General features: G+C 39.0%; 1 protein-coding gene across 2 annotated transcripts in view; it reads right to left on the reverse strand.

The window, feature by feature from the left end:
- The window catches only part of esamb (endothelial cell adhesion molecule b), a 302,835-nt gene that overhangs the window by 136,689 nt on the left and 138,928 nt on the right, over positions 1 to 27,218 (reverse strand). The window contains exon 1 of one of the 2 annotated variants that reach the window (XM_061973192.1): positions 2,204 to 2,277. The exons of the other annotated variant lie outside the window; for it this stretch is intronic. The gene's annotated coding sequence lies outside the window, so the exon portion shown is untranslated. Of the gene's footprint in view, positions 1 to 2,203; positions 2,278 to 27,218 lie in introns of those variants that run through there. 2 annotated transcript variants of the gene reach the window in all.

Consider the following 27,218-nt stretch of genomic DNA (forward strand, 5'->3'; position numbering starts at 1 on the left):
GCACCAGCTCGCTGTCCTTCAATCCGTCCACACCTGTAGTCTCTTTTACCTGTGCATCACCTAACAACCACAGGAGTGTTCAAAGACCAGGTCCATTGAGGAGGAACCTTGTTGACTTAAGAAGGTGTGTTAGGGCTGCACTGTCATGAAAAACCATTACGGTATTTTCCGGACCATAGGGCGCACCGGATTACAAACCCCGTTTCCATATGAGTTGGGAAATTGTGTTAGATGTAAATATAAACGGAATACAATGATTTGCAAATCCTTTTCAACCCATATTCAGTTGAATATGCTACAAAGACAACATATTTGATGTTCAAACTCATAAACTTTTTTTTTTTTTTGCAAATAATAATTAACTTAGAATTTCATGGCTGCAACACGTGCCAAAGTAGTTGGGAAAGGGCATGTTCACCACTGTGTTACATGGCCTTTCCTTTTAACAACACTCAGTAAAGGTTTGGGAACTGAGAAGACACATTTTTGAAGCTTCTCAGGTGGAATTCTTTCCCATTCTTGCTTGATGTACAGCTTAAGTTGTTCAACAGTCCGGGGGTCTCCGTTGTGCTATTTTAGGCTTCATAATGCGCCACACATTTTCAATGGGAGACAGGTCTGGACTACAGGCGGACCAGTCTAGTACCCGCACTCTTTTACTATGAAACCACGCTGTTGTAACACGTGGCTTTCCATTGTTTTGCTGAAATAAGCAGGGGCGTCCATGATAACGTTGCTTGGATGCTCCAAAACCTGTATGTACCTTTCAGCATTAATGGCGCCTTCACAGATGTGTATGTTACCCATGTCTTGGGCACTAATACACCCCCATACCATCACAGATGCTGGCTTTTACACTTTGCGCCTACAACAATCCGGATGGTTCTTCTCCTCTTTGGTCCGGAGGACACGACGTCCACAGTTTCCAAAAACAATTTGAAATGTGGACTCGTCAGACCACAGAACACTTTTCCACTTTGTATCAGTCCATCTTAGACGAGCTCAGGCCCAGCGAAGCCGACGGCGTTTCTGGGTGTTGTTGATAAACGGTTTTCGCCTTGCATAGGAGAGTTTTAACTTGCACTTACAGATGTAGCGACCAACTGTAGTTACTGACAGTGGGTTTCTGAAGTGTTCCTGAGCCCATGTGTTGATATCCTTTACACACTGATGTCGCTTGTTGATGCAGTACAGCCTGAGGGATGGAAGGTCACGGGCTTAGCTGCTTACGTGCAGTGATTTCTCCAGATTCTCTGAACCCTTTGATGATATTACGGAGCGTAGATGGTGAAATCCCTAAATTCCTTGCAATAGCTGGTTGAGAAAGGTTTTTCTTAAACTGTTCAACAATTTGCTCACGCATTTGTTGACAAAGTGGTGACCCTCGCCCCATCCTTGTTTGTGAATGACTGAGCATTTCATGGAATCTACTTTTATACCCAATCATGGCACCCACCTGTTCCCAATTAGCCTGTTCACCTGTGGGATGTTCCAAATAAGTGTTTGATGAGCATTCCTCAACTTTATCAGTATTTATTGCCACCTTTCCCAACTTCTTTGTCACGTGTTGCTGCCATCAAATTCTAAAGTTAATGATTATTTGCCAAAAAAAAAAATGTTTATGAGTTTGAACATCAAATATGTTGTCTTTGTAGCATATTCAACTGAATATTGTCATGTCTGTGTGATCATGTTTTGTTTTAGTAATGTTCGGTTTAAATTTTGGACTTTTTGTGCACTTTTGTTTTGTTTTGTCACCATAGCAACCATTAGTTTCACCTGTCACGTCACGCACCTGTTCCACGTTTGGACTCATTGTGCACTCTTGTCACCATTGCAACCATTACTTTTCACCTGTCACGTCACGCACCTGTTTCACGTTTCGAGTCACGCACCTGCTTTCACTAATCATGTCCATAGTATTTAAGTTCATTCATTTTCTGTTGTTCGTGCTGACGACATCACCACATTTATGCTCCTGCACACTCTCCACACCCTGATGACCCTTGCTACTCTTTTTTTCATGCCGGTTCCATGCCAAGTACGTTTTTGTTTGTTAAGCCACAGTTAGTGTTTTGTTTAATTGTTCATAGTTTCTGCCAATGTGCAAGTTTTGTGTTTAAAGTCTAGTTTTATTCTCCGCCACTGTGCGCGCTTTTTGTTTATTCCTTTTTTGATAGTTTAAAATAAATCATGTACCCACCTTCAAGCCTTGACCAGTCCAGTTCATTTGCACCACAGGAGAACAAACCAAGCCAAAGTCCAAGTCATGACAGATGTCGTCAGCACGAACAACAGAAAATGAATGAACTTAAATACTATGGACATGATTAGTGAAAGCAGGTGCGTGACTCGAAACGTGAAACAGGTGCGTGACGTGACAGGTGAAAACTAATGGTTGCTATGGTGACAAGAGTGCACAATGAGTCCAAACGTGGAACAGGTGCGTGACGTGACAGGTGAAACTAATGGTTGCTATGGTGACAAAACAAAACAAAAGTGCACAAAAAGTCCAAAATTTAAACCGAACATTACTAAAACAAAACATGATCACACAGACATGACAAATATGGGTTGAAAAGGATTTGCAAATCATTGTATTCTGTTTGTATTTACATCAAACACAATTTCCCAACTCATATGGAAACGGGGTTTGTAGATGACCATAGTAACTAATTAGATGACAATAATACCTAATTAGATGACCGTAATAACTAATTCGATGACCATAGTAACTAATTAGATTACCATAGTAACTAATTAATTACCATGGTAACTAATTAGATTACCATAGTAACTAATTAATTACCATGGTAACTAATTAGATGACCATAGTAACTAGTATATCATGAAAAGTGCAGATTCCAACCATTAAAATACTTTGTCGTTGAAGACTTACGGTCATTTTAGACTTTAAACTGTTTTTAACTGTTTTAACTGCTTTTTATCCAACAAAATATTCTTAAGATAATTTGTATTTGCTTTTTCAATGTGTATTTTACCTCTGTTTTAAATGCCTGTATTTCTTTGTGGTGTACATCCCTTTGTTCTTCAACTGGGCTTGTTTTTAAAGGGCTTTATAAATAAAGTTGCATTAGAAAACATCACTGCACATCATAATGGCAGCTACACTTTCCATCTTAAAGACCTAAAAAAAAATTATTTGGGAATGTCCGGCGGGCCAGATTGAAAAGCTCAACGGGTCTTAACTTGGCCAGGTGTGCTCTCGTCCAGTTGCAGGAGAATAAACCTGACTTCAAACTGGAATGAGTATTTTTTAATCATAAGGGCCACTATACTGAGCCGCAAGCACTTACTTAATAGTAACTAAGTAATTAACATTTTTAATGTTAATTACTTAGTTAATAGTAACTAAGTAATTAACATTTTTAATGTTAATAAATGTTTTGCTGGCGACAGTTTGACTCTGAACAGAAGGAATGATTAAAAATGCTATTATTGTACCTGCTACATGTGTTTTCCAACGTATTCATAACGATACAAAGATGTATAATGTACAAACCCCGTTTCCATATGAGTTGGGAAATTGTGTTAGATGTAAATATAAACAGAATACAATGATTTGCAAATCATTTTCAACTCATATTCAGTTGAATGCACTACAAAGACAACATATTTGATGTTCAAACTCAAACTTTATTTATTTTTTTGCAAATAATAATTAACTTAGAATTTCATGGCTGCAACACGTGCCAAAGTAGTTGGGAAAGGGCATGTTCACCACTGTGTTACATGGCCTTTTCTTTTAACAACACTCAATAAACGATTGGGAACTGAGGAAACTAATTGTTGAAGCTTTGAAAGTGGAATTCTTTCCCATTCTTGTTTTATGTAGAGCTTCAGTCGTTCAACAGTCCGGGGGTCTCCGCTGTCGTATTTTACGCTTCATAATGCGCCACACATTTTCGATGGGAGACAGGTCTGGACTGCAGGCGGGACCAGGAAAGTACCCGCACTCTTTTTTTACGAAGCCACGCTGTTGTAACACGTGCTGAATGTGGCTTGGCATTGTCTTGCTGAAATAAGCAGGGGCGTCCGTGAAAAAGACGGCGCTTAGATGGCAACATATGTTGTTCCAAAACCTGTATGTACCTTTCAGCATTAATAGTGCCTTCACAGATGTGTAAGTTACCCATGCCTTGGGCACTAATGCACCCCCATACCATCACAGATGCTGGCTTTTCAACTTTGCGTCGATAACAGTCTGGATGGTTCGCTTCCCCTTTGGTCCGGATGACACGATGTCGAATATTTCCAAAAACAATTTGAAATGTGGACTCGTCAGACCACAGAACACTTTTCCACTTTGCATGAGTCCATCTTAGATGATCTCGGCCCCAGAGAAGCCGGCGGCGTTTCTGGGTGTTGTTGATAGATGGCTTTCGCTTTGCATAGTAGAGTTTTAACTTGCACTTACAGATGTAGCGACCAACTGTATTTAGTGAGAGTGGTTTTCTGAAGTGTTCCTGAGCCCATGTGGTGATATCCTTTAGAGATTGATGTCGGTTTTTGATACAGTGCCGTCTGAGGGATGGAAGGTCACGGTCATTCAATGTTGGTTTCCGGCCATGCCGCTTACATGGAGTGATTTCTCCAGATTCTCTGAACCTTTTGATGATATTATGGACCGTAGATGTTGAAATCCCTAAATTTCTTGCAATTGCACTTTGAGAAACGTTGTTCTTAAACTGTTCGACTATTTGCTCACGCAGTTGCGGACAAAGGGGTGTACCTCGCCCCATTCTTTCTTGTGAAAGACTGAGCATTTTTTGGGAAGCTGTTTTTATACCCAATCATGGCACCCACCTGTTCCCAATTAGCCTGCACACCTGTGGGATGTTCCAAATAAGTGTTTGATGAGCATTCCTCAACTTTATCAGTATTTATTGCCACCTTTCCCAACTTCTTTGTCACGTGTTGCTGGCATCCAATTCTAAAGTTAATGATTATTTGGAGAAAAAAATCATGTTTTTCAGTTTGAACATCAAATATGTTGTCTTTGTAGCATATTCAACTGAATATGGGTTGAAAAGGATTTGCAAATCATTGTATTCCGTTTATATTTACATCTAACACAATTTCCCAACTCATATGGAAACGGGGTTTGTAAAATCCACCTTTCTCCTCCTCTCAGCCTGTGTGTTCCAACTAAGTCTAAGCACGACCTTGTGAAGGTGACGGCATTCAGAAGAAAAAAACAATAGGACAATATATTTTTTGATTTAGTCCTTCACTAAAGCGGCAAAGAAATTGGGGTGACCTTAAATCTTCGCCGAACTTGCTCCGGATTCGCAGAGGAGAAAGAAAGGCGGAGGAGGAAGGGGTTATTCTGGAAGTTTCCGACAGGCAGGGAAGAATGTAGGACAAGAAAATGAGACTGGTTGGTGTCAAACGTCGTGTTGGACTGACCCTACAGGCTCCAAACAGATGGTGCTTCAATAATAAATATCTGGAGAAGGCGCCTTTAAATTGGATTACATTATTATAATCTCTGCAGCTATTTTCAACTTCCATGCACACTGGCTTTAATCCCTCTTAACTTCTGCGCTGGGTTTTCAATTGATTCTCCTCACATAAACACACACACAATACTGAGAGCGTGCATTGAGAAGTGTAAACAAACATACATGAACACACATGCACATTCAACATGAATAGTAGGACATTGATGTTCCACCAATAAAATGACAGAATACTTTCAATCAACAACTGTATTTAAGTCCTGCCATTTTAGTCCATCTATAGAATTTCCATACCACTTATCCAGTTCATAGTCACATTGAAGATAGAGCATAATCCACCTACAGTCCAGGGTACACCCTGAACTAGGCAATTCATTTTTAGTCACTACTATTTGAGTTTGAGTTTATTTGGAATATGCATGCATGCAACATCTACAGCACCAGTATTGTGCTGCTGAAGCAAGTCCGTTTTTTTAATAATAATAATTAGATTTTATTTGTAAAAAGCATTTTACATTGAGTAAACAACCTCAAAGTGCTACAGTGTATTAAAACAAATAAAATAAAAAGATAATAAAAAATAAATTAAAATAAAAACTAGAACAGCCAAATAGCTAGAACTAGTAAGCATATATCTAAAAAAAAAAAAAGAAGGGTTTTTAAGCCTTTTTTAAAAGCATCCACAGTCTGTGGTGCCCTCAGGAGGTCAGGGAGAGCGTTCCACAGACTCGGAGCGGGACTCATGATGAGGTTTTGAGACATCTCCTACAACTACAGGACAAGTATTGTGCTGCTGAAGCAAATCTGTTTTTGACATTTTTGTGTAAGGGTCCACCCTTATGACATTTTAGGGGGAAAAAAAGTTTTCAAAAATGATGCATTTTCTACCATTTTCGGGTTTTGTCGGGACTCCTGATGACGTTTTGAGACATCTCCTACAACTACAGCACCAGGATTGTCCTGCTGAAGCAAGTAGATTTTTAAAATTTTTGTGTAAGGGTCTCCCCTTACGACATTTTAGCGGCAAAAGGTTTTTTAAATATACATTTTCTGCCATTTTCGGGTTTTGTCGGGGCTCCTGATGACTTACAACTACAGCACCAGTATTGTGCTGCTGAAGCAAGTCTGTTTTTGACATTTTTGTGTAAGGGTCACCCTTTATGACATTTTAGCGAAAAAAACTTTTCAAAAAGTATACATTTTCTGCAATTCCGGGTTTTGTCGGGACTCCTGGTTAGGTTTTGAGACATCTCCTACAACTACAGGACATGTGCTGCTGAAGCAAGTCTGTTTTATTTTTATTTTTGTGTAAGGGTCCCCCCTTATGACATTTTAGCGAAAAAAAGTTTTCAAAAAAGATGCATTTTCTGGCATTTTCGGGTTTTGTCGGGACTCCTGATGACGTTTTGAGACATCTCCTACAACTACAGGACTTGTGCTGCTGAAGCAAGTCCGTTTTATTTTTATTTTTGTGTAAGGGTCCACCCTTATGACATTTTAGCGAAATGTTTTTTTCAAAAAAGATGCATTTTCTGCCATTTTCGGGTTTTGTCGGGACTCCTGATGACATTTTGAGACATCTACTACAACTACAGCACCAGTATTGTGCTGCTGAAGCAAGTCCGTTTTTTTAATAATACTAATAATAATAATAACAATAATAATACATTTTATTTGTAAAAAGCATTTTACATTGAGTAAACAACCTCGAAGTGCTACAGTGTATTAAAAAAAATAAAATAAAAAAATAATAAAAAATTAATTAAAATAAAAACTAGAACAGCCAAATAGCTAGAACTAGTATGCATATATCTAAAAAAAAAAGAAGCTTTTTTTTTTTTAAGAAGGGTTTTTAAGCCTTTTTTAAAAGCATCCACTGTCTGTGGTGCCCTCAGGAGGTCAGGGAGAGAGTTCCACAGACTCGGAGCGGGACTCATGATGAGGTTTTGAGACATCTCCTACAACTACAGGACAAGTATTGTGCTGCTGAAGCAAATCTGTTTTTGACATTTTTGTGTAAGGGTCCCCCCTTATGACATTTTAGGGGGAAAAAAAGTTTTCAAAAAAGATGCATTTTCTACCATTTTCGGGTTTTGTCGGGACTCCTGATGACGTTTTGAAACATCTCCTACAACTACAGCACCAGGATTGTCCTGCTGAAGCAAGTAGATTTTTAAAATTTTTGTGTAAGGGTCTCCCCTTACGACATTTTAGCAGGAAAAGTTTTTAAAAATATACATTTTCTGCCATTTTCGGGTTTTGTCGGGACTCCTGATGAGGTTTTGAGACATCTCCTACAACTACAGCACCAGTATTGTCCTGCTGAAGCAAGTACATTTTTAAAATTTTTGTGTAAGGGTCCCCCCTTACGACATTTTAGCGGAAACAGTTTTTAAAAATATACATTTTCTGCCATTTTCGGGTTTTGTCGGGACTTCTGATGACATTTTGAGACAACTCCTACAACTACAGCACCAGTATTGTGCTGCTGAAGCAAGTCCGTTTTTTGAACTTTTCGTAAGGGTCCACCTTACGACATTTTAGCGAAAAAAAGTTTTCATAAAAAATGCATTTTCTGCCATTTTCGGGTTTTGTCGGAACTCCTGATGACGTTTTGAGACATCTCCTACAACTACAGCACCAGTATTGTGCTGCTGAAGCAAGTCTGTTTTTGACATTTTTGTGTAAGGGTCCCCCCTTATGACATTTTAGCGAAAAACATTCTTTCAAAAAGTATACATTTTCTGCCATTTCCGGGTTTTGTCTGGACTCCTGATGACGTTTTAAGACATCTCCTACAACTACAGCACCAGTATTGTACTGCTGAAGCAAGTACATTTTTAAAATTTTTGTGTAAGGGTCCCCCCTTACGACATTTTAGCGGAAACAGTTTTTAAAAATATACATTTTCTGCCATTTTCGGGTTTTGTCGGGACTTCTGATGACATTTTGAGACAACTCCTACAACTACAGCACCAGTATTGTGCTGCTGAAGCAAGTCCGTTTTTTGAACTTTTCGTAAGGGTCCACCTTACGACATTTTAGCGAAAAAAAGTTTTCATAAAAAATGCATTTTCTGCCATTTTCGGGTTTTGTCGGAACTCCTGATGACGTTTTGAGACATCTCCTACAACTACAGCACCAGTATTGTGCTGCTGAAGCAAGTCTGTTTTTGACATTTTTGTGTAAGGGTCCCCCCTTATGACATTTTAGCGAAAAACATTCTTTCAAAAAGTATACATTTTCTGCCATTTCCGGGTTTTGTCTGGACTCCTGATGACGTTTTAAGACATCTCCTACAACTACAGCACCAGGATTGTCCTGCTGAAGCAAGTACATTTGTAAAATTGTTGTGTATGGGTCCCCCCTTACGACATTTAGCGTACATTTTTTTTTAAATATACATTTTCTGCCATTTTCGGGTTTTGTCGGGACTCCTGATGACGTTTTAAGACATCTCCTACAACTACAGCACCAGTATTGTGCTGCTGAAGCGAGTAAATTTTTTTTTAATTTTTGTGTAAGGGTCCCCCCTTACAACATTTTAGCGAAAAAAACTTTTCAAAAAGTATACATTTTCTGCCATTTCCGGGTTTTGTCGGGACTCCTGGTTAGGGTTTGAGACATCTCCTACAACTACAGCACCAGTATTGTGCTGCTGAAGCAAGTCAGTTTTATTTTTATTTTTGCATAAGGGTCCCCCCTTACGACATTTTAGCGGAAAAAGTTTTTAAAAATATACATTTTCTGCCATTTTCTGGTTTTGTCGGGACTCCTGATTAGGTTTTGAGGCATCTTCTACAACTACAGCACCAGTATTGTGCTGCTGAAGCAAGTCTGTTTTTTAAATGTTTGTGTTAGGGTCCCCCATTACGACATTTTAGCGAAAATAAGTTTTCAAAAAATATACATTTTCTGTCATTTTCGGGTTTTGTCGGGACTCCTGATGACGTTTTGAGACATCTCCTACAACTAAAGCACCAGTATTGTCCTGCTGAGGCAAGTCCGTTTTTTTGAATTTTTCGTAAGGGTCCCCCCTTATGACATTTTAGCGAAAAAAACTTTTCAAAAAGTATACATTTTCTGCAATTCCGGGTTTTGTCGGGACTCCTGGTTAGGTTATGAGACATCTCCTACAACTACAGGACATGTGCTGCTGAAGCAATTCCGTTTTTTTTAAATTTTTGTGTAAGGGTCCACCCTTATGACATTTTAGCGAAAAAAAGTTTTCAAAAAAGATGCATTTTATGCCATTTTCAGGTTTTGTTGGGACTCCTGATGACGTTTTGAGAAATCTCCTACAACTACAGCACCAGTATTGTGCTGCTGAAGCAAGTCCGTTTTTTAGAACTTTTCGTAAGGGTCCACCTTACGACATTTAAGCGAAAAAAAGTTTTCATAAAAAATGCATTTTCTGCCATTTTCGGGTTTTGTCGGGACTCCTGATGACGTTTTGAGACATCTCCTACAACTACAGCACCAGTATTGTGCTGCTGAAGCAAGTCTGTTTTTGAAATTTTTGTGTAAGGGTCCCCCCTTACGACATTTTAGCGGAAAAAGTTTTTAGAAATATACATTTTCTGCCATTTTCGGGTTTTGTCGGGACTTCTGATAGCGTTTTGAGACATCTCCTACAACTACAGCACCAGTATTGTGCTGCTGAAGCAAGTCTGTTTTTGACATTTTTGTGTAAGGGTCCCCCATTACAACATTTTAGCGGAAAAAGTTTTTAAAAATATACATTTTCTGCCATTTTCGGGTTTTGTCTGGACTCCTGATGACGTTTTGAGACATCTCCTATAACTACAGGACAAGTATTGTGCTGCTGAAGCAAGTCTGTTTTTGACATTTTTGTGTAAGGGTCCCCCCTTATGACATTTTAGCGAAAAAAAACTTTTCAAAAAAGATGAATTTTCTGCCATTTTCGGGTTTTGTCGGGACTCCTGATGACATTTTGAGACATCTCCTACAACTACAGAACCAGTATTGTCCTGCTGAAGCAAGTACATTTGTAAAATGTTAGTGTAAGGGTCTCCCCTTACAACATTTTAGCGGAAAAAGTTTTTAAAAATATACATTTTCTGCCATTTTCGGGTTTTGTCGGGACTCCTGATGACGTTTTGAGACATCTCCTATAACTACAGGACAAGTATTGTGCTGCTGAAGCAAGTCTGTTTTTGACATTTTTGTGTAAGGGTCCACCCTTATGACATTTTAGCGAAAAAAAAGTTTTCAAAAAAGATGCATTTTCTACCATTTTCGGGTTTTGTCGGGACTCCTGATGACGTTTTGAGACATCTCCTACAACTACAGGACTTGTGCTGCTGAAGCAAGTCTGTTTTATTTTTATTTTTGTGTAAGGGTCCCCCCTTATGACATTTTAGCGAAAAAAAGTTTTCAAAAAAGATGCATTTTCTGGCATTTTCGGGTTTTGTCGGGACTCCTGATGACGTTTTGAGACATCTCCTACAACTACAGCACCAGTATTGTCCTGCTGAAGCAAGTACATTTGTAAAATTTTCGTGTAAGGGTCTCCCTTTATGACATTTTAGCGGAAAAAGTTTTTAAAAATATAAATTTTCTGCCATTTTCGGGTTTTGTCGGGACTTCTGATAACGTTTTGAGACATCTCCTACAACTACAGCACCAGTATTGTGCTGCTGAAGCAAGTACATTTTTTAAATTTTTTTGTGTAAGGGTCCCCCCTTATGACATTTTAGCGAAAACAACTTTTCAAAAAGTATACATTTTCTGCCATTTTCGGGTTTTGTCGGGACTCCTATGATGTTTTGAGACATCTCCTACAACTACAGCACCAGTATTGTGCTGCTGAAGCAAGTCCGTTTTATTTTTATTTTAGGTAAGGGTCCACCCTTATGACATTTTAGCGAAAAAAAGTTTTCAAAAAGCATACATTTTCTGCCATTTCCGGGTTTTATCGAGACTCCTGATGACGTTTTGAGACATCGCCTACAACTACAGCACCAGTATTGTGCTGCTGAAGCAAGTCCGTTTTATTTTTATGTAAGGGTCCACCCTTATGACATTTTAGCGAATTTTTTTTTTCAAAAAAGATGCATTTTCTGCCATTTTCGGGTTTTGTCGGGACTCCTGATGACGTTTTAAGACATCTCCTACAACTACAGCACCAGGATTGTCCTGCTGAAGCAAGTACATTTGTAAAATTGTTGTGTATGGGTCCCCCCTTACGACATTTTAGCGTAAATTTTTTTTTAAATATAAATTTTCTGCCATTTTCGGGTTTTGTCGGGACTCCTGATGACGTTTTGAGACATCTCCTACAACTACAGCACCAGTATTGTGCTGCTGAAGCAAGTACATTTTTTAAAATTTTTTGTGTAAGGGTCCCCCCTTGTGACATTTTAGCGAAAAAAACTTTTCAAAAAGTATACATTTTCTGCCATTTCCGGGTTTTGTCGGAACTCCTGATGACGTTTTGAGACATCTCTTACAACTACAGGACAAGTATTGTGCTGCTGAAGCAAATCTGTTTTTGACATTTTTGTGTAAGGGTCCCCCCTTATGACATTTTAGCAAAAAAAAGTTTTCAAAAAGTATACATTTTCTGCCATTTCCGGGTTTTGTCGAGACTCCTGGTTAGGTTTTGAGACATCTCCTACAACTACAGCACAAGTACTGTGCTGCTGAAGCAAATCTGTTTTTGACATTTTTGTGTAAGGGTCCCCCCTTATGACATTTTAGCGAAAAAAAAGTTTTCAAAAAAGATGCATTTTCTGCCATTTTCGGGTTTTGTCGGGACTCCTGATGACGTTTTGAGACATCTCCTACAACTACAGCACCAGTATTGTGCTGCTGAAGCAAGTCAGTTTTATTTTTATGTAAGGGTGCCCCCTTATGACATTTTAGTGAAAAAAACTTTTCAAAAAGCATACATTTTCTGCAATTCCGGGTTTTGTCGGGACTCCTGGTTAGGTTTTGAGACATCTCCTACAACTACAGGACATGTGCCGCTGAAGCAAGTCAGTTTTATTTTTATTTTTGTGTAAAGGTCCACCCTTATGACATTTTAGCGAAAAAAAGTTTAAAAAAAAGATGCATTTTCTGCAATTCCGGGTTTTGTCGGGACTCCTGGTTAGGTTTTGAGACATCTCCTACAACTACAGGACATGTGCCGCTGAAGCAAGTCAGTTTTATTTTTATTTTTGTGTAAAGGTCCACCCTTATGACATTTTAGCGAAAAAAAGTTTAAAAAAAAGATGCATTTTCTGCCATTTTCGGGTTTTGTCGGGACTCCTGATGACGTTTTGAGACATCTCCTACATCTACAGCACCAGTATTGTGCTGCTGAAGCAAGTCCGTTTTTTAAAATGTTTGTGTAAGGGTCCCCCTTTACGACATTTTAGCGAAAAAAAGTTTTCCCAAAAAAAGCATTTTCTGACATTTTCGGGTTTTGTCGGGACTCCTGATGACGTTTTGAGACATCTCCTACAACTACAGCACCAGTATTGTGCTGCTGAAGCAAGTACATTTTTAAAATTTTTGTGTAAGGTTCTCCCTTTACGACATTTTAGTGGAAAAAGTTTTTTAAAATATACATTTTCTGCCATTTTCGGGTTTTGTCGGGACTCCTGATGATGTTTTGAGACATCTCCTACAACTACAGCACCAGTATTGTGCTGCTGAAGCAAGTCCGTTTTTTTTTAATTTTTCGTAAGGGTCCCCCCTTACAACATTTTAGCAGGAAAAGTTTTTAAAAATATATATTTTCTGCCATTTTCGGGTTTTGTCGGGACTCCTGATGACGTTTTGAGACATCTCCTACAACTACAGCACCAGTATTGTGCTGCTGAAGCAAGTCTGTTTTTGAAATTTTTGTGTAAGAGTCCCCCCTTATGACATTTTAGCGAAAAAAACCTTTTCAAAAAGTATATATTTTCTGCCATTTCCGGGTTTTGTCGGGACTCCTGGTTAGGTTTTGAGACATCTCCTACAACTACAGGACTTGTGCTGCTGAAGCTAGTCCGTTTTATTTTTATTTTTGTGTAAGGGTCCACCCTTATGACATTTTAGCGAAATTTTTTTTTCCAAAAAGATGCATTTTCTGCCATTTTCGGGTTTTGTCGGGACTCCTGATGACGTTTTGAGACATCTCCTACAATTACAGCACCAGTATTGTCGTGCTGAAGCAGGTAAATTTTTAAAATTTTTGTGTAAGGGTCGCCCCTTACGACATTTTAGCGGAAACGTTTTTTAAAATATACATTTTCTGCCATTTTCGGGTTTTGTCGGGACTCCTGATGACGTTTTGAGACATCTCCTACAACTACGGCACCAGTATTGTGCTGCTGAAGCAAGTCCGTTTTTTAAAATGTTTGTGTAAGGGTCCCCCTTTACGACATTTTAGCGAAAAAAAGTTTTCCCAAAAAAAGCATTTTCTGACATTTTCGGGTTTTGTCGGGACTCCTGATGACGTTTTGAGACATCTCCTACAATTACAGCACCAGTATTGTCGTGCTGAAGCAGGTACATTTTTAAAATGTTTGTGTAAGGGTCCCCCCTTACGACATTTTAGCGGAAAAAGTTTTTAAAAATACAAATTTTCTGCCATTTTGGGGTTTTGTCGGGACTTCTGATGACGTTTTGAGACATCTCCTACAACTACAGCACCAGTATTGTGCTGCTGAAGCAAGTCTGTTTTTGACATTTTTGTGTAAGGGTCCCCCTTACGACATTTTAGCGAAAAAAACTTTTCAAAAAGTATACATTTTCTGCAATTCCGGGTTTTGTCGGGACTCCTGGTTAGGTTTTGAGACATCTCCTACAACTACAGCACCAGTATTGTGCTGCTGAAGCAAGTCCGTTTTTTAAATGTTTGTGTTAGGGTCCCCCTTTACGACATTTTAGCGAAAATAAGTTTTCAAAAAATATTAATTTTCTGCCATTTTTAGGTTGTGTCGGGACTCCTGATGACGTTTTGAGACATTGTATACAACTACAGCACCAGAAATGTGCTGCTGAAGCAAGTCCGTTTTTTTGAATTTTTCGTAAGGGTCCCCCCTTACGACATTTTAGCGAAAAAAAGTTTTTAAAAATATACATTTTCTGCCATTTTCTGGTTTTGTCAGGACTCCTGATTAGGTTTTGAGGCATCTTCTACAACTACAGCACCAGTATTGTGCTGCTGAAGCAAGTCCGTTTTTTAAATGTTTGTGTTAGGGTCCCCCTTTACGACATTTTAGCGAAAATAAGTTTTCAAAAAATATTAATTTTCTGCCATTTTTAGGTTGTGTCGGGACTCCTGATGACGTTTTGAGACATTTTATACAACTACAGCACCAGAAATGTGCTGCTGAAGCAAGTCCGTTTTTTTGAATTTTTCGTAAGGGTCCCCCCTTACGACATTTTAGCGAAAAAAAGTTTAAAAAAATAAAATAAATTTTCTGCTAAATTTACATTAGTTTTTTCAACATTATATTCTTAATGGATGTGAGTGGGAATGTTGTCTGTCTATCTGTGTTGGCCCTGCGATGAGATGGCGACTTGTCCAGGGTGTACCCCGCCTTCCGCCCAATTGTAGCTGAGATAGGCTACAGCGCCCCCCGCGACCCCAAAAGGGAATAAGCGGTAGAAAATGGATGGATGGATGGATAAATGTTCTACTTTTGAATGGGAAAAATGTCCCGGAGAACCTGGACTTCTGGGAAATTTGGGAATTTTTGGAATTTGTCAAAAGGAAAGCCCGCAAATTCCCGAATAGGCTGAACAGTTTGACGTTGGAACGGTTTGAATCGGGTAAAACATGTGGAAGGTAGAGCGCGCCAAAATCTGGAGAAGTGAAGTGAAGTGAATTATATTTATATAGCGCTTTTTCTCTAGTGACTCAAAGCACTTTTACATAGTGAAACCCAATACCTAAGTTACATTTAAACCAGTGTGGGTGGCACTGAGAGCAGGTGGGCAAAGTGTCTCGCCCAAGGACACAACGGCAGTGACTAGGATCGAACCTGGAACCCTCAAGTTGCTGGCACGGCCACTCTACCAACAGAGTTATACCGCCCCACCCTACCAAAGAAATATAATAGTAAATAGATGAATTTTGGTGTAGAAAACCGTATGTGTGAATGCTTTGGAGCATTTACACAATAATATATATAAAAATTCAATAGGTCCTTATGTCCCATTGCATAAGGACTCCCTGTGGGAGTCCTTATGCAATGGGCCATGCGGGCCCTAATAATCGGACAAACTGATGGATAGATTACTGACTTGTAACACAAAGTTAAGTTAAAGTACCAATAATTGTCACACACACACTAGGTGTGGTGAAATTTGTCCTCTGCATTTGACCCATCCCATTGTTCACCCCCTGGAAGGTGAGGGGAGCAGTGAGCAGCAGCGATGGCCGCGCCCGAGAATCATTTTTGGTGATTTAACCCCCAATTCCAACCCTTGATGTTGAGTGCCAAGCAGGGAGGTAATGGCTCCCATTTTTATAGTCTTTGGTATGACTCGGCCAAGGGTTTGAACTCACGACCTACCCATCTCAGGGCGGACACTCTAACCACTCGGCCACTGAGTAGGATAGCTGGATAGCTGCAGCCCTAACAAGGTGTCTCCGGGCTTCTGAAAAGAAGTGCAAAGATGCGCGCCGACTATTTATAGCCCAGGAACATGAAGTCATTTGAGACATTACTGTCTCCATCGTTATCAGCGCCTCGTTATAATCAGAATAATGAGTTAAGCAATATTCACAGCAGCGTTGAGGATGCAGGCGTGTCACAACAACAGCAGTTTCCTCCCCTGCTCTGTCCTTCACCTTTTCTACCACAACTCCGGCTTATTAGTGACTCCCAGAGCCCCCAAAAAAAGTCTACGGACTATAGAGCGTTTTCTATTGGGGCTCCAGTACTCTGGAATGCCCTCCCGGTAACAGTTAGAGATGCTACCTCAGTAGAAGCATTTCAAACTCATTTGTATACTCGAGCCTTTAAATAGTTTTCTGGAAAGGCGGCTTTTTTTCTGTGGGAGGGGTGGGAATAAGCAAAGGGGGAGAGAGCGTGGGGAAAGTGGGCTGATGCTTTGATGGCATGCAAATAGCACACACCAGGGATGTAGGTGTTTACGTGGGGGAGAAACAGACTGCTATTATAGCCCCACTTTGAAAGATTCTGCAACTTTCCGAGTCAAATGTACGCGGGGAGATTCAACACGGCGGAAAAGTGGGTGCTGGGCCGTCTGCCAGTTTGTCCCAGCTGTCCCACGTCGCCGTCCCCCGGACCACGTTTCGGGCAGGGAACGAAAGACGAAGCGGGATCATAAACGGGTCTGCTGTGTTGCACCGCAGAGTCCGTAACCAGCCTGCGTCTTTGAAGGAGGTATTTATTAGTTAATCCATCCATCCATCTTCTTCCGCTTATCCGAGGTCGGGTCGCGGGGGAAGCCCAGACTTCCCTCTCCCCAGCCACTTCGTCCAGCTCCTCCCGGGGGATCCCGAGGCGTTCCCAGGCCAGCCGGGAGACATAGTCTTCCCAACGTGTCCTGGGTCTTCCCCGTGGCCTCTTACCGGTCGGACGTGCCCTAAACACCTCCCTAGGGAGGCGTTCGGGTGGCATCCTGACCAGATGCCCGAACCACCTCATCTGACATCTCTCCATGTGGAGGAGCAGCGGCTTTACTTTGAGCTCCTCCCGGATGACAGAGCTTCTCACCCGATCTCTAAGGGAGAGCCCCGCCACCCGGCGGAGGAAACTCATTTACCCGTGATCTTGTCCTTTCGGTCATAACCCAAAGCTCATGACCATAGGGAGGTGTTCGGGTGGCATCCTGACCAGATGCCTGAACCACCTCATCTGGCTCCTCTCCATGTGGAGGAGCAGCGGCTTTAATTTGAGCTCCTCCCGGATGACAGAGCTTCTCACCCTATCTCTAAGGGAGAGCCCCGCCACCCGGCGGAGGAAACTCATTTCCGCCGCTTGTACCCGTGATCTTGTCTTTTCGGTCCTAACCCAAAGCTCATGACCATAGGTGAGGATGGGAACGTAGATCGACCGGTAAATTGAGAGCTTTGCCTTCCGGCTCAGCTCCTTCTTCACCACAACGGATCGATACAGCGTCCGCATTACTGAAGACGCCGCACCGATCCGCCTGTCGATCTCACGATCCACTCTTCCCTCACTCGTGAACAAGACTCTCAGGTACTTGAACTCCTCCACTTACACTCTGTTTATTAGTTAAGTTAAGTTAAAGTACCAATGATTGTCACACACACACTAGGTGTGGTGGAATTTGTCCTCTTCAATTAACCCATCCTTATGTTCACACCACAGCAGTGACTAGTAGTGATTTAACCCCCAATTCCAACCCTTGATGCTGAGTGCCAAGCAGGGAGGTAATGGCTCCCATTTTTATCGTCTTTGGTATGACTCGGCCGGGGTTTGAACTCACGACCTACCGATCTCAGGGCGGACACTCTAACCACCAGGCCACTGAGTATAATTATAAACCATTAGTGTGGGGCCCGGCGGTTTAATCGGCCCGCCTCTGTCATGCGTTACCGTCACAGAGTGGCGTTGACAGGCCGGCAGCCGATAGCGCCGAGGATGTGACCGCGTCGCCTTCACTCGTCTGCCCCAGAGGGACATGGAGGCTTCATTGGGCTGCCGCTGGTAATTAACTGGTGGAGTGAGATCTGATTTCAGATTTCCGCTGGGCCCTCATCAGAGAGGAATGACAAGATGAGTTTTCTAATCCGCCTGTGCGCCACAAAATAATCTCATACCTACCAAGTTCATCACGTCGGGGTGAAGACAGACTCGGTAAAAGCCTAACCATAGAGACCTTCAAGTCCCATCTTAAAACTCATTTGCATACTCTCGCCTTTAAATAGACCCCCCTTTTAGACCAGTTGATCTGCCGTTTCTTTTCTGCTCTGCCCCCCCTCTCTTGCGTGGAGAGGTTATTAGGTGACCACAGTTGAGGCACTAGCTGTTCAAAGTCGGGACCCGGGGTGGACCACTCATCTGTGCATCAGTTGGTGACGTCTCTGCACTGCTTACTTGTCTCCACCCCAAGATGATCCACTGCTTGCCCCACTATGGACTGGACTCTCACTATTATGTTAGATCCACTATGGACTGGACTCTCACACTATTATGTTAGATCCACTTTGGACTGGACTCTCACACTATTATGTTAGATCCACTATGGACTTGACACTCACACGATTATGTTAGATCCACTATGGACTGGACTCTCACACTATTATGTTAGATCCACTATGGACTGGACTCTCACTATTATGTTAGATCCACTATGGACTGGACTCTCACTATTATGTTGGATCCACTATGGACTGGACTCTCACTATTATGCTAGATCCACTATGGACTGGACTCTCACTATTATGTTAGATCCACTATGGAATGGACTCTCACACTATTATGTTGCAAATCATCACTATGGACTGGACTCTCTCTATTATGTTAGATCCACTATGGACTGGACTCTCACACTATTATGTTAGATCCACTATGGACTGGACTCTCACTATTATGTTAGATCCACTATGGACTGGACTCTCACTATTATGTTAGATCCACTATGGACTGGAGTCTCACACTATTATGTTAGATCCACTATGGACTGCACTCTCCCTATTATGTTGGATCCACTATGGACTGGACTCTCACTATTATGTTAGATCCACTATGAACTGGACTCTCCCACATGGGCTCAGGAACACTTCAGAAAACCACTGTCAGTAACTACAGTTTGTCGCTACATCTGTAAGTGCAAGTTAAAACTCTACTATGCAACGTCAAAGCCATTTATCAACAACACCCAGAAACGCCGCCGGCTTCGCTGGGCCCCGAGCTCATCTAAGATGGACTGATGCAAAGTGGAAAAGTGTTCTGTGGTCTGACGAGTCCACATTTCAAATTGTTTTTGGAAACTGTGAACGTCGTGTCTTTCGGAACAAAGAGGAAAAGAAGCATCCGGATTGTTCTGGGCGCAAAGTGTAAAAGGCAGCATGTGTGATGGTATGGGGGTGTATTAGTGCCCAAGACATGGGTAACTTACACATCTGTGAAGGCACCATTAATGCTGAAAGGTACATACAGGTTTTGGAGCAACGTTATCATGGACGCCCCTGCTTATTTCAGCAAGACAATGCCACAGCGTGGCTTCGTTGTTAAAAGAGTGTGGGTACTAGACTGGCCTGCCTGTAGTCCAGACCTGTCTCCCATTGAAAATGTGTGGCGCATTATGAAGCCTAAAATAGCACAAGGGAGACCCCCGGACTGTTGAACAACTTAAGCTGTACATCAAGCAAGAATGGGAAAGAATTCCACCTGAGAAGCTTCAAAAATGTGTCTCCTCAGTTCCCAAACCTTTACTGAGTGTTGTTAAAAGGAAAGGCCATGTAACACAGTGGTAAAAATGCAACTTTTTTGCAATGTGTTGCTGCCATTAAATTCTAAATTAATGATTATTTGTAAAAATAAATGAAGTTTCTAAGTGTGAACATTAAATATCTTGTCTTTTTAGTCTATTCAATTGAATATAAGTTGAAAAGGATTAGCAAATCATTGTATTCCGATTTTATTTACCATTTACACAACGTGACAACTTCACTGCTTTTCGGTTTTGTAGATTATTTTGTAGATTATTCTAGGATTTGGACCTATATGACAGACTTTACTCCACATGAAAACCAGAAGACCTCAACCTCAGTCTTTACCTTAAGCAGGGAAATTAGGTGATGAATAATTAAAGTCAACGTGTTCATGAGCTATTACATGGGCCGAATCAATATTTAAAAAAAAAAAATGCTAATAATAGCATGTCATTTTAACATGTACTGTATTTAGGACATGCTGGCTGCACATAATAATCCAGGAGAGAGTGCAAGAAGAGACAGAGAGAGAGAAGAAAAGTAAAAAGTTCATGATTTGGGGGAAGAAAAAAAAGAGTCTTTAGATAAACAGCTTTAAATGACACACCTCAGTGAATTAAATTGCTCCTTGTGAGAATGTTCTTCTTCAAAAGAACTCAAGAAGTCTGCAGAAGTGACACTTTGTTGTGCTCCTACATGTGGGGGGTCCTGCTCCGCACATATGGGGCCCTGGCCTAAAGGAGAGAGCTGACAGGAACTAAGAAGCGTCTCCCACCTGAGCCTCGTCTCCTCCAAAGTCACATTAAAGTGGAGGTTCAGAAGACAAAAAGACATATTTTCCTCTCACTTAACCTTAATTGGATGGCTCATTTTCATTTGTAGTTTCAGCTCGCAGCATTTATTCTTTTGCTTGTTAAAATGTGCATAAAATGTTAACACCTGGCCTAAATAAACACAACACGTATTTGTTCTACTCTATAAAGTACATTATGAATTTCTCTATTATATATATATTATGTTGTGATATGATGTACTTTTCTGTGAGAGATTTCCAAGAAAGAGGTTTAGAGCATCCTTGCCAACCCTCCCGAATTTTCCGGGAGACTCCCGAAATTCAGCGCCTCTCCCGAAAACCTCCCGGGACAAATATTGTCCCGAAAATTTCCCGATTTTCAGCCGGAGCTGGAGGCCACGCCCCCTCCAGCTCCATGCGGACCTGAGTGAGGACAGCCTTTTCTTGATGACAAGAACTAAATCATCCAGACTAGAGATAAATTGTATTATTATGTTTATCTTACCTAAAAATAAATATATTTATTAATTTAAAAATAAAAAAAATAAAAAATGTTTTACTATATTTTGCTAAAAACATCAAAATTAATTGTATTTTTATTTGTATTTTTTCTGACTCCTTATTACATCCAGCCATATAATTAGCCATATATTATTGTATTATTATGTTTATCTTACCTAAAAATAAATATATTTATTAATTAAAAAAAATAAAAAATAAAAATGTTTTACTATATTTTGCTAAAAACATCAAAATTAATTGTATTTTTATTTGTATTTTTTCTGAGTCATTACATCCAGCCATATAATTAGCCATATATTATTGTATTATTATGTTTATCTTACCTAAAAATAAATATATTTATTAATTTAAAAAATAAAAAAATAAAAAATGTTTTACTATATTTTGCTAAAAACATCAAAATTAATTGTATTTTTATTTGTATTTTTTCTGACTCCTTATTACATCCAGCCATATAATTAGCCATATATTATTGTATTATTATGTTTATCTTACCTAAAAATAAATATATTTATTAATTTAAAAAAAAAAAAAAAAAAAATGTTTTACTATATTTTGCTAAAAACATCAAAATTAATTGTATTTTTATTTGTATTTTTTCTGAGTCATTACATCCAGCCATATAATTAGCCATATATTATTATATTATTATGTTTATCTTACCTAAAAATAAATATATTTATTAATTTAAAAATAAAAAAAATAAAAAATATTTTACTATATTTTGCTAAAAACATCAAAATTAATTGTATTTTTATTTGTATTTTTTCTGACTCCTTATTACATCCAGCCATATAATTAGCCATATATTATTGTATTATTATGTTTATCTTACCTAAAAATAAATATATTTATTAATTTAAAAAATAAAAAAAATAAAAAATGTTTTACTATATTTTGCTAAAAACATCAAAATTAATTGTATTTTTATTTGTATTTTTTCTGACTCCTTATTACATCCAGCCATATAATTAGCCATATATTATTGTATTATTATGTTTATCTTACCTAAAAATAAATATATTTATTAATTTAAAAAATAAAAAAATAAAAAATGTTTTACTATATTTTGCTAAAAACATCAAAATTAATTGTATTTTTATTTGTATTTTTTCTGACTCCTTATTACATCCAGCCATATAATTAGCCATATATTATTGTATTATTATGTTTATCTTACCTAAAAATAAATATATTTATTAATTTAAAAAATAAAAAAATAAAAAATGTTTTACTATATTTTGCTAAAAACATCAAAATTAATTGTATTTTTATTTGTATTTTTTCTGACTCCTTATTACATCCAGCCATAGAATTATACATTAAAATAAACATATTTGAAATCATTCATTTTAAATGATCATAATAATTAATCTAAAATGACCATATTTATATATGTATATGTATATGTATATATATATATATATATATATATATATATATATATATATATATATATATATATATATATATATATGTGTATGAAATACTTGACTTGGTGAATTCTAGCTGTCAATATACTCCTCCCCTCTTAACCACGACCCCGCCCTCAACCACGCCCCAGTCCCGACCACGCCCCCCACCCCCTGAAATCGGAGGTCTCGAGGTTGGCAAGTATGTTTTAGATTTAGTTATTTCCTGTACAAATGCTATCAATCAATATTTCTCAAAAGGTACATTTAGCACAGGGGTGTCAAAGTCATTTTAGCTCAGGGGCCACATGGAGGAAAATCTGTGCACTCGTGGGATGGACTATTAAAATTGTGGCATTAAAACTCAAAAATAAAGACAACTTCAGATTGTTTAATTTGTCTTACTTTGGCCAAAAATAGAACAAACACATTCTGAAAATATAATAAAAATATAGAAAAAAAATACCGGCAGCGGTAAACTTTAGATCCATGAAGGAAAGAAGAAAGTGAATAAATGTTTATAACTGAATAAATTTACATAAAAATGTGTTTTCTTTTGTATTTTTTTTTATTTTTTATGAATTAACCTCTTAAGGCCCAAGCTGTTTGTTTACCTGCTTTTTTATTTTATTTCTCTTTGTTATTTGGGCTTATTGGACCCTAATTAGAATAAAAACTAAGAACCATCTTTTTATATGATGGACTTAGTCCATAAGTACACAAACGTGTACTTCATGTTTAGTAACATGCTAATTCTTATTTTTACACTTTTTTTTTTTCCAAATTCCATTGTATGTTATCCTCTTCTGACACCACCAGATGGCAGTATAAGTGTCCACATAAGTGGCCATAAGACCCCAATTCAGTAGAATACAACATTTTGGAAATAAGAGCTAAAAGGTGCTGTCCACGCATGTGGCCACTAAGGCCTTTAGTTAAGTAACATTTATGACAACCTTTTTCCAAAATACAACATAGAATGTGAGATATAACAGGATAATGCATACATTTATCATTTGTTTTCAAAACAGTTACAAAAAAGTGGGACCCCAAAAATGTACTGTGGGACCCCGTTTTTATGACTTGATGGGGAACCCATTTTGAAAATTCCTAGCGCCAAAACTGACGGAGTATTTGTGCGTGCAAAACAGCAGCAGGCGGCTGTGGCCTGCGGGCCGCTTCTAATACTAATCAAATATCATCCCGGGGGCCATAGATCATTCATTCCTGGGCCAAATGACCTTGACACCCCTGCTCTAAGTGAAGGCAGCCACACTCCCTCCCTCTCTGTATCTGCCCTGCAAGTCTCGTGGTTTCTATGTTGTAACGTGTAGCAAAGCCTCGACTTTGACACACAAGATTTAGTCAGAAGTTTGTCAAAAAGGGAACATTCCTCCCTCCTCAGTGGCCTAGTGGTTAGAGCAGGGGTGCTCACGCTTTTTCAGCAGGCGAGCTACTTTTCAATTGATCAAGTCGTGGGGATCTACCTCATTCATATATATCATTTATATTTACTTATTTATGAAATATATGTTTTTGTTAATAAGTTAAAGGTGTTTAATGATAATGCAAGCATGTTTAACACATATAGTTAATATTGTTAATAAATTAAAGGTGTTTAATGATAATGCAATCATGTTTAACACATAGTTAATATTGTTAATAAATTAAAGGGGTTTAATGATAATACAAGAATGTTTAATACATATAGTTAATATTGTTAATAAATTAAAGGTGTTTAATGATAATACAAGTATGTTTAATACATATAGTTAATATTGTTAACAAGTTAAAGGTGTTTAAAGATAATGCAAGCATGTTTAATACATATAGTTAATATTGTTAACAAGTTAAAGGTGTTTAAAGATAATGCAAGCATGTTTAACACATATAGTTAATATTGTTAACAAGTTAAAGGTGTTTAATGATAATACAAGCATGTTTAACACATATAGTTAATATTGTTAATAAGTTAAAGGTGTTTAAAGATAATACAAGCATGTTTAACACATATAGTTAATATTGTTAATAAGTTAAAGGTGTTTAAAGATAATACAAGCATGTTTAACACATATAGATTCCTTTCTTTCATGAAGACAAGAATATAAGTTGGTGTATTACCTGATTCTGATGACTTGCATTGATTGGAATCAGACAGTGGTGCTAAAAACGTCCGCATTTTCGAATGGAGGAGAAAAAAGTCCTCCTTTCTGTCCAATACCACATAAAAGTGGTTGGTTTTTGGCATCTTATTTGTCCAGCTTCCGTACTCCTTTGTATACACTTTACAAGAAATACATTGTCGGCAAACTCCGTAGCTTGCTAGCTTGTGCACGCCAGCTTTCTGAGACTCTTGTTTTGGTAGCGCAACTGTGCAACTGTGCAGTCGGTCTTTGGAGTTTTGACGACAGGTACGGCGCCAGAGTCTGTTGAAATAAAGTGTTTCTCGCCTTCCAGTCGGTCATTTTAATGAGCTGGCAGCAGCCAGCGTCATCTCAGAAGACCCTCGGGTGCCGTGAATGTCAATCAAGTGACGAAAGTGACGTCATAGTGAAGATTTATGATCGCTCATTTTTAGGACTATCTTTTTAATGCCTGGCTGGTGATCGACTGACACACCCTCAGAGATCGACCGGTAGCTCACGATCGACGTAATGAGCACCCCTGGGTCAGAGTGTCCGCCCTGAGATAGGTATAAATATATATATATATATATATATATATATATATATATATATATAATACGCAAGGACATTAACACATCCGACACATATGTAGGATTAACCGAGGGAGAATTCAAAACCAGATGGAACAATCACAAGGCTTCTTTCAGGAACAAAAACCTGCGAAATACCACAGAACTCAGCAAACACATTTGGGACCTCAAAGACAATAATGTTGAATATTCAATAACATGGCAAATTCTTGCATCCAGCACACCTTACAATAGTGGTAATAAAAGATGCAACCTATGCTTGAAAGAGAAACTGTTTATTATTTACCGTCCAGACCTGTCATCCCTCAACAAGCGCAGCGAAATTGTAACAACATGCCGCCATAGACGGAAACACCTCCTAGGTAACACATGAGCCAATCACCACGCCCCTAGGCCAGCCTGTACCCACCCACTCTGTGCCCTATATAAACCATGGTATGTGAATGCTCCCATTAAAATCTCCTGATGATTGAGGGTACCCCCCCTCATGAAACAGGCCTGTAGAGATGAAATAGTCTTGTGATTTTTTTTCCCACACACATATATATATATATATATATATACATATATATATATATATATATATATATATATATATATATATATATATATATAATATATATAAAAATGGGAGCCATTACCTCCCTGCTTGGCACTCAGCATCAAGGGTTGGAATTGGGGGTTAAATCACCAAAAATTATTCCCGGGCGTGGCCACCGCTGCTGCTCACTGCTCCCCTCACCTCCCAGGGGGGTGAACATGGGGATGGGTCAAATGCAGAGGACAAATTTCACCACACCTAGTGTGTGTGTGTGACAATATTTTACTTTATTATGTTCTTTACAAGTGTATGTACATTTTTGACCACCACTTTCTTTTTTTGCTTTATGTCCGTGTTTATATCCTGCTAAGACCCGCGAGTCTTGATTGGTGATCTTGAGAACCTCATTTGCTGTACTGGTTTGTTTGTAATACAAAAGCGGGACTTTAAGATCCCCCCCCCCTAAAAAAAAAAAAATAAAAAAAAAATAAAAAAAGTCAAGTCTTTGTGGATTTTACATGTAACCTTAAATGCCATTTGAATAAAATCAAGTGGTTATTAAGTCCGCCAGCTCTGCAGCAGTTCCCCGCCATGGCACGCAGCCTGTGTGACATTTAACGCTGCACTCATCTGTTCCGGCACGCTCGCAAATCACAGCCGCGATTAATACGGAGGAGCGATTTTGCGCAGGTTAATGTTGCCCCTGTTGCACATTAGCCAGCTAATGTGACACGTTATTGATCCCTGTAGGGACATTGTCTCTTGGCAGCAAGCTGTGAAAGTGCAGGGTCAGGAGGGGCAAGAGCGACCCTGCAGCCGCGTCAACGTTCAGTGTCTTATTGAAGGATGCTTGTAGACGTTGTGGTCCTGAAGACACAATAATCCAACATTCCACATTCAAACGCTGCCTTTGCCCGATCACGACCTACAAACCCCGTTTCCATATGAGTTGGGAAATTGTGTTCGATGTAAATATAAACGGAATACAATGATTTGCAAATCCTTTTCAACCCATATTCAGTTGAATATGCTACAAAGACAACATATTTGATGTGTTTTTTTTGGGCAAATAATCATTAACTTTAGAATTTGATGCCAGCAACACGTGACAAAGAAGTTGAGAAAGGTGGCAATAAATACTGATAAAGTTGAGGAATGCTCATCAAACACTTATTTGGAACATCCCACAGGTGAGCAGGCTAATTGGGAACAGGTGGGTGCCATGATTGGGTATAAAAGTAGATTCCATGAAATGCTCAGTCATTCACAAACAAGGATGGGGCGAGGGTCACCACTTTGTCAACAAATGCGTGAGAAAATTGTTGTACAGTTTAAGAAAAACCTTTCTCAACCAGCTATTGCAAGGAATTTAGG

This window comes from Nerophis lumbriciformis, linkage group LG17, assembly GCF_033978685.3.
Source record: "Nerophis lumbriciformis linkage group LG17, RoL_Nlum_v2.1, whole genome shotgun sequence".
In the NCBI taxonomy this organism is placed as follows: Eukaryota; Metazoa; Chordata; class Actinopteri; order Syngnathiformes; family Syngnathidae; genus Nerophis; species Nerophis lumbriciformis.